Here is a 10,938-nt window from a genome sequence, read left to right on the forward strand (position 1 = left end):
TATTTTTTCTTCAAAATTTAAATATCCAAGCTCGACCCAAAATATCCGAACCCGAACAAAAAATACCCAAAGCCGACTCGAAGTGTAAAAATACCCAAACGTGTTCTATACCTTTATACTGAAATATCCGATACGAACTCGAACATGTATCCGAAAGCCCACCCCTACGATATATGATCATTTGTATCTTGCTTGAACAAAAAAAAGTTAAACCATTGATCACAAAATTTTCAATGTGAGACTTTTACCATTTTTAGTAATTTATAGTTGTTTTTAAAAATTCAAAATATAACATATAAGAAAAAAATCTAAATTTTATTATTATATGCTTAATGTGATTGTTTAATTTATTTTAATAGTATAAAATTAAATAAAAAAGAGAGATTTTAGAAAAATTGTTATCAAATATGTATTATTCATAATCATTAATTATCATATATATGTTAACCATATTAGGTAATTACGTAGCTTTTATTTAAGGAAAGAACAAATATTCTTTTGTACTTTATTAATTAATTTGATAGTTAGTTTAATAAAAAGTATAGTATATGTTTATATGGACCAACTTATTTTTCTAACAATTCTAAAAATCGTTTTTGTAATGACACGTAGCTACAAAAACATGTTGTAATGCTCCATGATTAATATATAGGGGATTCAACCAATTGTTAATGAGAATGGATTTGTCCGGCGATGGAATATGGTGAAATTGAGTGTTTACACGGTGACACTTTTAGTTTGATTTTATAAGAAAGTAGAATATATATGGACTCTTTATACACGTTTGTTGTAAGAAGTTTTGAACCGTTTGTTGCCTTCTGTAATTCTATTTGCTTTCCAGTTAGTATTCGAGTCATCTACAGCTGTACAAAAAAAAAGAATCGCTCAACATACAAGAAGCAATAAATAAAATGTCACTAAACTGGTAAGTAGTACCAGCTTTCTAACCAAAATTCAGAATCATACTAAAACCAAAACCGGGATGAATGTACATGATGATAAAATATTTAAGGAACCCTCATTAAATACAAAGCGACAGAATTTTTACTAAGGCAACCATTCAAAGTCTATATAAAATTTTTTTACTAAGGCAACCATAATCTCAATTACATAACGAACCATTCAAAGTCTATATAAAATATGTTTACTATGGCAACCATAATCTCAATTACATATCGAATTGTTACTAAGGCAACCATAATCTCAATTACAGAATTTTTACTAAGGCAACCATAATCTCAATTATATAGACTTTGAATGGTTGCCTTTGTTCTTCTCAAGTCGTTAAAGTCTATCCACGAAGTCTCAAAAAAAAAGATTATGTAATTGCTGATGTCGAATCATTTGTTGTGTTATAGTCAAATGGGTCCTCAACAGTTACTTGTAGTTTTTAGTGGGTCAATTTGGAATAACGTCAAATATATAGATTCCAAAGAGAAGATAAGGTATAAATTCTTAAAATAATAATAATTTCCTATAAGGTACAATGTAGAGTATTAATTGATGAGCTTACCTAGCAACTCGAAAATAATACAAAGAATGCATTGAATTCATTATATCTATATTAACATTTATAAAACTGAATAACACTGAAAACTGCATCATAATCAAATTTTGTGTAGAAATTTGAAGCATGGTAGTTTTCCTAGTTAAAAGGTATTTTAATTTTTACTATTTAAATAATTTTAGGTGTGAATGTGGTTGTCGATTAGTACATAATTTCTAGTTAGATACAAAATGTGACACTATTTTCATTGACCAAGTGGGAAATGAAAGAATTCCAGTGCAAAACGAACTTATGAAAAGGATAATTTATAACATGTTTTGAATCTTTTATTATTAGGGTACACCGTTTAATTACCAAAAACTACTTGGTATAATAAGCTTTTATTTGTGTTATTGTTAATTTAGATCTGAACCTTGTGATATGAATTTTCTATAGATTTAGTAACTTAAGCTTTATCTCAAAGCTTCCCAAACAATAATGAAAAAGGGCTCAAATTATTTGTACTAAAACTTTGAACATAAGTACTAAGTACGTAGTCCCCACCTACTACTAAAAGATAAAGAGCACATTACTCACAACATCACTTTGTGTTAATGGTCCTTCGTTTATTGGATCTTTAAAAAACCTAAAATAGGCTTGTGAACAATTTGTTTACGAATATATTTTTTTTTTTTTGAAAAAGCACAATTTGTTTACGAATATTTGGAGAATGAATTTTTATATAAAAAAAACTTTGGAAAAAAAGTCTGTGGTTAGTTTTTTTTCTTAATCTCAGCATACACATGTACAGATAGACCTTACGTAATACTTCCTCCGTTCCACAAAGATAGACTTTATAGTCTTTACATATATATTAATAAAACACATTAAATCACTATAATAAATGTATCGTTTTCTGCAATTTTCAATTTTCAATATCTTTTAACCAATAGTAATTCAATAAAATCAATTAATTTTCTTGAAGTTTGCAATTTTTGCATAGAAAACACAAAATATCTATCTTTGTGAAACAATTTTTTTTTCTAAAACATATATTTTTTTGAAACGGAGGGAGTATAACAGCGGCAGAAACATTAAGAAAAACTTTGTGTTTCAAAATTTAGCGTAAATACATGATTTTTGTGAGTTAGATAGGAATTTATTAGAAACGAAAGATGGCGGCCTGATCCTCACATGAATCCAACTAATAGTTCAAAGGGTCTTTCGGAGCCATTGAAATTCATTTTTCTTAAAAAAACCAATGAAAATTTTACACAAGAAAGCAGGTGTAGAGGTTGTTGTTATAAGATGGCTGGTCTAGTTACATTTACAGCGTTAAAAGGGTTTTGTTTGAGGTTCAAGGATATATCATGACATCTTATCTCCGATCCCCTCAGATATTCTAATTTGTCAAACTGATGGACGGACGAAGAAAAAGGTTGTCAACTCTACACGCTGAATTGGAAAATCTCTCATATGATTCATATCTGTGCGAGCAATAATAGCATACATAAGCGATCAAAAGATATATCACCACGAGTAAACATATCACATTGTGACCACTTTTTTGACCAGGAAAAATGATCAAAAATAATTATCACCTAATTTTAACCATTTTGTGATGAATACGAAAAATGGTCAGAAAATGATTAGAAATTTTTAACCAAAACATATGGTCAGAAAATGGTCAGCAAATATATCACATTTTGACCAAGTTTCCGACCAGCATATATGGTCACAAATAATTATGTCCATGTTCTGATCACTTTGTGATGAATGAAAAAAATGGTCAGAAAATGGTAAAAATGTTTTAACCAAAACATATAGTCAAAAAGTAGTCACAAAATTGACCATATTCTTACCACTTTCTAACAATTTCCTCATTAACCTAGATCTGAAATTTTATTTTCACATTCTCATCAGTTCAGTTTTCTTCTCAAGCGGCGCCACTGAGCTTCCTTTCTCTATTTCTCCTTTTTTTTTTTTCTAATTTCCTTCTTCTTCTCTGTCACTCCATCATTGTAACCTCTCTCTTTTCTTCGTTGCAGGTCAAGTTTGGGAAGCTTGTTACTTCTACTCAGCCTTGCTTCAGTCAACATTCCTCTGCTCTTGCAAGGTTAGATCAATGTTTTTTGCTTAAATGAATGATATTTAATCAGTGTCTTTTAGATATCCGAACTTGATTATACCAAAATCTGGATTACAGTTGTTTGGTTTTGTTTTTTATTTCAAACTTTATTTCTAACTTACACGTTTATTAATTTAGTTTTTTTACAGAAGCTTCGGTATGAAAATTTGTTTACAGAAAAAGAATACTTTAAGGTGTGACATTTTTAAACTACTTAATTTATCTTATCATTTTTGTCAAAACATAACTAGGAAAGGATTCGTTGAGACAATGGAAAAAGACAAGACCAAGAAGAACGAGGAATTAAGATATGGTGGATCCATGACGAGTGTCCTATTTCGTTTTTAGTTATTTTCAATATGTGTATTCTTATGTCGCTAAACATCAATTGTTTTATTTAAAATAACAATTATTTGAAATTTATTCATATTTCATTAAATTTCACTATTTCCATAATGTTATACAATTATTATTTATTTACAATATTCTGAGCAATTAATAAATAGTAGTCAAAAATCAACACAAAAAGTGGTCATAAATTTATCAGAAATTGCTAATTATTTTTGACCATTTACTGACAATTTTTTTTGACGAAATTTCTAACCCTTAGTATGGTCAAAAATTTATGACCACTTTATGACCATAATCAATTTCTGACGGAGTATTTTTGACAATTTAATATGGTCAGAAAGTAGTCAAAACAGAGTGTTTTTGACCATTTTATAACGAAATTGATGATAAAAAATTGAACTATTTCTTGTAGTGTATGCCCTCATTTGTAAAAAAAAAAATATTTTAAAAAGTTAGTCACTAAAATTCTTTAATTAAAGTGATTTGTAAGAAAAAAAATGAGATGAACCTACTTTGTTAACATGATCTTTAAGTTTGAGGACATGTACGTGAAGTTGTTTCGTTACCCTCATTTCTGTAAAATTTTCAAAAAAAAATCTTTAAGCTTTTAAAAGTAAATTTGATATTTAATTTGTGAACTAATAGTGGATTAATAAATGTCTTTCTTTGTTGTGGTTCATATTTCTGCTTACTAATATTACAAAGTTTTAATGTTTAACCCATATAAGTATATATTATTACTTAAGACTAATTAGTTATTAAGTGTTTTTTTTTGAAGAAATGATGCTCTATGCCCTTTGTCAAAAAATAATAATAATAATAATAATGCCCTAAGCCAATGTTTCATTTTGGTGAATAGAGGCACGGCTCTGCATATGAACAATGAAATATTTAAAAACGCTAGCTATGACTGAGATTAGTTTTGCATCTAATATTGCACAAATTTTATTGATATGGTTGACGACCCATCAGAATGGCCGGTTGTTTGCTTCAGAACTAGAGGACTTCAAATATCTTAAGGAATTTTACCTTTTTCTTTGTTAGATATGTTCCTCGAAATTGTAATATCTGTGCTAATTGCCTTGCAAAAAGAGCAAGAGTGCGAGTTTTGCGTTTTCCCCATGTAAGTTTGAAAATCCTTGTCTGGGGTCAAGAGGAGTGTTTTGATCCATTATAACAAAATGGTGATTTTGAGAAAAAAAGGCTTTGTTTTGTGGATAAAATATCTCTGAAGGGCACTACAGAAGTAAATGGCTGATGTTTTGTCAGAATATTAACTCTTTGTCCCGAGTCGAAACCAAGCCGCAAGGCACAACTGACATTTGCGGGTACCAAACGCTACCACTAAATACCACTCACTCGGTCTTACTTACGATTTTACTCGCCATCCTTTCTACAAATATAGCATTTACTGCTATTACTATCTGTCCGTTTTACCAAAGAATAATGATTGACAAAGAAAACATCTACAAACTAGAGGAGTAAAAAAAGATTTCGACTCATTTATTTTGGTTGGCTACACCTGCATGTAATGAAGAGTGGACAAACGGTGAAGTGAATCCAGACATATCTCACGTGGTGTTGTATCCGTAAAGTTAGGCATCTGACATTAATAACACAAAATATGTATTCATATCCTGCACTATTGTGTTTAGAGTTTTAGTCTCATCTGTGGGCATTAGTTTCTGCAGTTCTTTTCTTCTTTATTTTTCTTATGGTTAATCCTTGTTCATTTTATTGGTAGTGGTTTTGTTTATTTGCAAGGAGCGTATTATCTTGGGTGCGATAAAGAAAACTAATTTTATTAATTCAGAAAATGTTATGTGTTATAAAAAGAACTGAAATTTTATTATATCGCGGGAATTTAAACAAAGTAAAATTTTATACCCGTACGAAGAAGATAACACTGGAATAGAGAGAGATTTTATTATAAGGGAGAAGATATTGTGTTTTGAGATGGTGTCTTATAAACGATCGAAACGATCGTTTATATATAGATTAAAAAGTGGAAGTTACTGTATAAATAGTGACAGTGGGCCCCATATTTGTTCACAAACTCAACAATTGAGGCGCTGCCATATTTGACGTTTGTAACACTCCCCCTTGGGGACCGGTGTCACTATCGTCTTTTGCTTAACGTCTATGTTGCCTCGTTAAAAACCTTTCTAGGAAAACTCAATGGGAAAAACCATAGAAAGGTAAAAAGAGTACAACTACGTAAGCTCCCCCTCGAATGAGCAGTCATAGATCCTTCTGATGGCGCATTCCAATGTTATGGATATGTTTTCTGAATGCTGAAGTCGGAAGTGATTTTGTGAAGAGGTCAGCTGCATTGTCGCATGATTGGACATATTTTACTTCAATCTATTTCTTCTTCACGAGTTCTTGAGCATATGAGAAGAACTTCGGGTGAATATGTTTCGTTCTATTGCTTTTAATATATCCGTCCTTTGTTTGAGCAACACATGCTGCATTATCTTCATATAGAATAGTTGGCTCCGTATTTTCGCCAATCCCGCTGCTTGAACAGATGTGTCGGCTCATTGATCTCAGCCATACACATTCTCTACTTGCTTCATGGAGTGCAATGATCTCAGCATGATTTGAAGAAGTAGCCACGAGCGTTTGTTTCTGAGAACGCCAAGATATAGCAGTGCCTCCGATCGTAAAAACGTATCTTGTTTGCGATCGGGCTTTGTGTGGATCTGAAAGATATCCTGCATCTGCAAAACCAACCATTTGACCTTTTGAACTTTTAGGATAAAACAAGCCTAAATCAATGGTCCCTTGGAGGTAACGAAAAACATGTTTAATCCCATTCCAATGTCTTCGAGTTGGATATGAGCTGAATCTTGCCAAAAGATTCACAGCAAATGATATATCAGGCCGTGTACAATTTGCAAGGTACATCAGCGCTCCAATTGCACTTAGATATGGTACTTCCGGACCAAGTATCTCTTCTTTCTCCTCAGGTGGTCGAAATGGATCACTTTCAATATTAAGTGACCTAACGACCATCGGGGTGCTAAGAGGAGTTGATTTATCCATGTTAAATTGTTTCAACACTCTTTTAGTGTATGTGGATTGATGCACAAATATACCATTTTGTGAATGTTCTATTTGTAGGCCAAGACAATAATGTGTCTGTCCTAGATCTTTCATCTCAAATTCTCCTTTGAGATAGTCTGATGCCTTTTGTATTTCCTTTTGAGTTCCGATAATGTTAAGATCATCAATATATACCGCGATTATTACAAATCCGGATATTGTTTTCTTGATGAAAACACATAGGCATATAGGATCATTCACATATCCTTCTTTTATTAAATGATCTCTGAGACGATTATACCACATACGTCCAGATTGCTTTAACTCATATAGTGATCTTTGCAATTTTATTGCACATAACTCTTTAGGTTTGGAACTTAATGCTTCTGGCATTTTAAATCCATCAGGGATTTTCATGTAGATATCAGTATTTAATGATCTGTATAGATAAGCTGTAACAACATCCATGAGACGCATCTCAAGATTTTTATCAGCGGCTAGACTCATCAGGAATCTAAATGTGATCGCATCCATTACAGGAGAATATGTTTCCTCATAATCAATACCAGGTCTTTGAGAAAATCCTTGGGCTACAAGGCGAGCTTTATACCTTGTAATCTCATTTTTCTCATTTCGTTTTCGAACAAAAATCCATATGTACCCAACTGGTCTCACATCTTCAGGTGTGAGTACAATAGATCCAAACACTTTTCGTTTGTTAAGCGAATCAAGTTCGATTTGTATTACTTCTTTCCATTTATTTCAATCATGTCTCTTTTGACATTCATATATATTGATTTCGGTTCTGGATCATCGGTATCTTCACTTACCTCATTTGACATAAGATATGAGAAAACATCACCAATGTCATCATTTTCATTCATTTTCCATATCTTTTTGTTATGGATGTAATTAATAGAAATCTCATGATTATCTTTCGATTCATGGTGCTCTGATTCATTAGAGTCCTTATCATTTATTTCTTCCAAAATATTTTCTGCTATTTTGGGTGCATCACATATTTCAGCTTTCTTCTGTTTCCTAGGATTCTTATCCTTAGAACCAACAGGTCTACCACGCTTCAGGCGTGTTTTTGGCTCTCGTGTGTCATCCTCCTTTTCTTGTTCATTTGGCATTTTGATACGAGCAGGAGCATTTGCAGCTGGTATATGAGATTTAGTTACCGTTTTGGCATCCGCAAATGCATCAGGCAGCTGGTTAGCTATACTCTGTAAATGCATAATTCGTCGAACTTCTAGTTCTGACTCTTTAGTAGGAGGATCAAGATATAACAATGATGGTACACTCCATTTTATATCACTTCCAACATTTTTGTTTTCTCCCCCTAGAACTGGGAATACATTTTCGTCAAAATGACAATCAGCAAAACATGCTGTAAAGACGTCACCAGTCTATGGTTCTAGGTATCTTATAATTGATGGAGAGTCACAACCAACATATATTCCCAACCTTCTTTGTGGTCCCATCTTTGTTCGTTGTGGTGGTGCTACAGGCACATATACTGCACAACCAAAGATTCTTAAATGGGAAATATTTGGTTCTCGACCAAACGCTAATTGTAGTGGGGAATACTTGTGGTATGCACTCGGTCTGATTCGAATGAGTGTTTCTGCGTGCAAAATAGCATGTCCCCATACAGAGGTTGGAAGTTTTGATCTCATGATCAATGGTCTTGCAATCAGTTGCAGACGCTTAATTAAAGATTCAGCCAAACCATTTTGCGTATGAGCATGAGCCACAGAATGTTCAACTTTAATTCCCGTTACCATACAATAATCATTGAATGCTTGGGATGTGAGTTCACTAGCGTTGTCTAATCTAACTTTTTTAATATTATAATCAGGGAACAGTGTCCGCAGTTTGATTATCAAGTTAGAAATCTCGCAAATGCCATGTTTCGAGATGATAATAGACAAACGTGTGACCATCTACTGGATGCGTCAATTAATACCATAAAATAGTGGAATGGTCCACATGGTGGATGTATCGGTCCACATATATCACCTTGAATTCTTTCAAGGAACTTTGGTGATTCTTTATCGATTTTGGTTGGCGATGGCCTTACGATCAATTTTCCTAGAGAACATGCAACATATGTCATTTTATTCCCTTGAGAAATCTCCTGGATTTTCAGTGAATGACCATGCGAGCTCTCTATGATTCTACGCATCATTGTAGTGCCCGGGTGACCGAGGTGATCATGCCATAAATTAAAACCTTCTGGATTTTGTTTTACCATAAAATTTGATTTGATTGCATTGATATAAGTATGGTGTAATCCCGAAGGAAGTTCTGGAAATTTTTCCAATATGTGTCTTTTGCCAAATTTATCAGAAGTTATATATATACACTTCTTTCCATTTTCAGTTACAGACTGAGTATCATATCCTTGACGATATATGTCTTTAAAACTCAACAAATTTCTTCTGGAATTTGGAGCATATAGTGCATTATTTATGAAAATTTTTGTTCCATTTCGCAATGTAAGGTTTGCTTTACCATTTCCTTCAATCACGTCTGCAGGACCTGATATTGTATTGACAGTAATTCTTTTTGGTTTTATATCTGAGAAATATATATTTTTTTCTCAAGATAGTGTGCGTTGTTCCACTATCTAGTATACATATCTCTTGAATCTCTTTCTTAGATTTTGTTCCATTTGCGTTTTGATCTATTTCTGAAATTATCATAAACATTAAACAACAGTGAAACGTGAAATTTATTCATTGATTATATAAAGAAAACACACAATAATTATACATATATTGTTGTTAAAACAACATTATTCTTTGAAAAACATAATTATTATACATTACAAATGGGGACTATTCAGTAGTCTTATTAGAAACATTTCCGTACTCTTCAAGAGTATTCTAGTCCAGCTCATTTGCGAAATCAGAGGATTCAAGGTATGAGGTCCCTTCAACGTTTTCCGTGAGATTCACCTCTTTAGCCTTTCTTTTTATGGACTCTTGATATAACTTGCACAAATGTGGGGGAGTACGACAGGTACGGGACCAATGTCCTTTACATCCACATCTGTAACATACAGTCTCACTTTTCTTTGTGGTATCCTCTTCGGTTTCTTTGCCTTTATGAGGTTGTTCAGATCTAACCCATTTGTTAGATCTAATATTTTTAGGATAGTAAGGCTTTCCATGTTTGTTGTTGAAACGCCGACCACGACCTCGGTTGGTCTGGTTTCTCCTTCCCGAATATTCTACCGCCGTAGCATTCACTTCGGGAAATGCCTTGGCTCCCGTAGGTCGGGAATTATGGTTTTTGATTAGTAACTCATCGTTCTTTTCAGCCAACATGAGTGTTACCATCAATTCAGAAAATTTGGTGTACCCACATTTTCTGTAAATTCGGGATAAGACGGTGTGTTCTTTGTGGAAAGTATTGTATGTAGCATTTCTGCTTCGGTGACAGGGTTACCACAATATTTTAATTGTGCAACTATCCTCAAGATAGTGGAATTGTAATCTCTAACCCTTTGGAAATCCTGAAACCTCAGGGTTTTCCACTCTTCAAGAGCGTGAGGGAGATTGATTTCCTTTTGATTATCGAATCTGTCTTTCAAGGCTTGCCATAGTACGGCTGGGTCCTCAACGTCTCCATAGTCGTGAGTTAGATTCTCATCTAAGTGCTTCTTCAGGAAGATTATCGTCTCGGCTATATGCTCGGGTGGCGATTTGTTACCGACTTTTATAGCTTCGGTTATCTTTTTTATTACAAGATAAGGTTTCACATTTGTGACCCATCTGACATAGTTTTCGCCGGTTACTTTCAGAGCCGGGAACTGGAGTTTTTCGATATTTGTCATTTGTATTTCTAAAACACAAAATAATAATTTTATTAGAACTTCATAATTTAAAAACCGTTTACATTAATCATACAAGCA

The 10,938-nt window shown here is 33.0% G+C and overlaps 1 long non-coding RNA gene across 1 annotated transcript; it reads left to right on the top strand.

Annotated features, from left to right (window-relative positions):
* The first annotated feature begins 503 nt into the window (after positions 1–503).
* LOC106405252 lies at positions 504–4,061 on the top strand. The gene is made up of 2 exons (XR_001281309.3): positions 504–3,602; positions 3,866–4,061. It is a non-coding gene; the product is annotated as an uncharacterized LOC106405252 (long non-coding RNA).
* The last annotated feature ends 6,877 nt before the right edge of the window (positions 4,062–10,938 follow it).

The sequence above is a fragment of the Brassica napus genome, chromosome C4 (assembly GCF_020379485.1).
Source record: "Brassica napus cultivar Da-Ae chromosome C4, Da-Ae, whole genome shotgun sequence".
NCBI classification, from domain to species: Eukaryota; Viridiplantae; Streptophyta; class Magnoliopsida; order Brassicales; family Brassicaceae; genus Brassica; species Brassica napus.